The following is a 260-nucleotide window of genomic DNA, read 5'->3' as shown; positions in this document are numbered from 1 at the left end:
TCTATTTGCATTGGGTTTCGTCACTCCCGAACCCCTTCCCGAAACTATATAGAATACCCAGCGTACGTACGGCTGCCCGGAACAATAACAGCAAGTCACGTGGGTAAGGGAATGTACCCTGAATACCAGCATAATGATCTGTGACATCGTCAGCATCATTTCGTCCGCTCTTTCCTGCCGTGAATACTTGGAGAATTCTCTGTCTTTCAGGGCATGAGGAAAAACATGGGATCATGAGGAACAGTGACCTATTCTCTGTA

The sequence above is a fragment of the Penaeus monodon genome, chromosome 25 (assembly GCF_015228065.2).
Source record: "Penaeus monodon isolate SGIC_2016 chromosome 25, NSTDA_Pmon_1, whole genome shotgun sequence".
Taxonomy (NCBI): Eukaryota; Metazoa; Arthropoda; class Malacostraca; order Decapoda; family Penaeidae; genus Penaeus; species Penaeus monodon.
This window is presented reverse-complemented; position numbering follows the sequence as displayed.